Below are 1,527 nucleotides of genomic sequence, written 5' to 3'. Positions count from 1 at the left end.
GAGAGAGAGAGAGAGAGACAGAGACAGAGACAGAGACAGAGAGATTGTTTTGCGGAGCGGGTTGTCATGTATTTATTAATTATTAATTAGGGGGGATAGGGAGTGGGGAGGGGGGGGATTGTTTTCTCGTGTCTGAGCAAAATGTGCATCTTGGGAATCATATGACCTTATGCAGTTGCGAGCACCGTAAAACCTCTACTAAAACTAAAACTAAAAGCTTCTTGGGAAGGGGTAGTTTTAGTTGGAGGTTCACTTTTGTCCTTCTCCAAGGTACTTGAATTAAATTACTTGAATCTAGAACTGGGATCTTATGAAGACGGGGTGTCCTATGCTTCCTCGCCCCTCCTCATGAGCGTCCATTTCAGTGGGGCTGATTGTCTCCATCATCAGCCTTCTCCAAGGTGTATAAAAATAATACGTGAGGTACAAACTGATTCTGGATTTCATATTTATATTATGATATTTAAAATTATCAGGTAGTGTGTCATGTCTTGGATACTTTGAAGGCAAATGGAAAAAAGATAAACGTTAAGGGGACATATATTGGTATGATGTACTGACCACCTGATTTTTAAACAGAGCACAAATGGTCGGGGCTATCCCGAAAAATGCTGTTTTGAGAAAAACGAAGATAAAGTTTTTGCCCCCTGTTCAGTTTCTTTAAAATACAAGGAGAGTTTTCTCTATAATCAAACAAATATACACACAAATGAAACCAAACTTCTCCTATAAGTAGAGCAATGCCCACTTTTGGTGTAGGTCAAGATTTTTTGAAATCCCCGAAATCTGGGTTAGACCTAGCCCGCTTGTCCTTAAAAGCGACCAAACTTTTTAAATCATACAAAGATCAGCTCACGCCATCATTTCTGCTTTTATTTCAATAGATAAACTATTAGAAAATGTCGATTTGTTAAAATTAAAGCGCAATGTAATGTTTGTCTGTTGCTGTAAAGTTTGTATTTGTAAAGCGCTCAGAACATGTTTTTATCGGGATTAAGCGCTAAGGATCGCTACCTTACAATTTCAAAGTTCTATCGGAAGTTTTTGGCCGTGTTCAGTTTTTAGGCCTATGGGGTCAAAATCAAATGTATTGTCAGTTCTATCAAAATCGTTAGATTGTTCGGAGTCGTTACAAAAATATTCAAAGGATCGCATTCATGAGTGGTTGGTGGGTGCTCTGGTGTGGTTTGCTCCTTCTTTCCTATCAATTATATTTTTTTTAAATATTGTCTTTATCTCTCCTTCTTCTTTTTTATGTTTGTTACTCTCTTGTAACACTTCTATTCTTCTGGCGCTCATATGACCTTATGCAGTTGCGAGCGCTGTAAAACTTCTACTAAAACTAAAATAAGAATCGCATTCGAAAAAGCTTGACACGTTGTGAATCTCAACATTTTTAACGTCAAGTTTCTCAGAACTAGGTACTGAGATGGTAAAACTTTGTACTTCTATGGTATCGTAATGTTGATACTTGTATTTACCTTTTTCTCGTTTCTACTTTGTTTGCCAGTCCCCCCCCCCCCCCCC

This window comes from Aplysia californica, unplaced genomic scaffold (genome assembly GCF_000002075.1).
Source record: "Aplysia californica isolate F4 #8 unplaced genomic scaffold, AplCal3.0 scaffold00936, whole genome shotgun sequence".
NCBI lineage: Eukaryota > Metazoa > Mollusca > Gastropoda > Aplysiida > Aplysiidae > Aplysia > Aplysia californica.
This window is presented reverse-complemented; position numbering follows the sequence as displayed.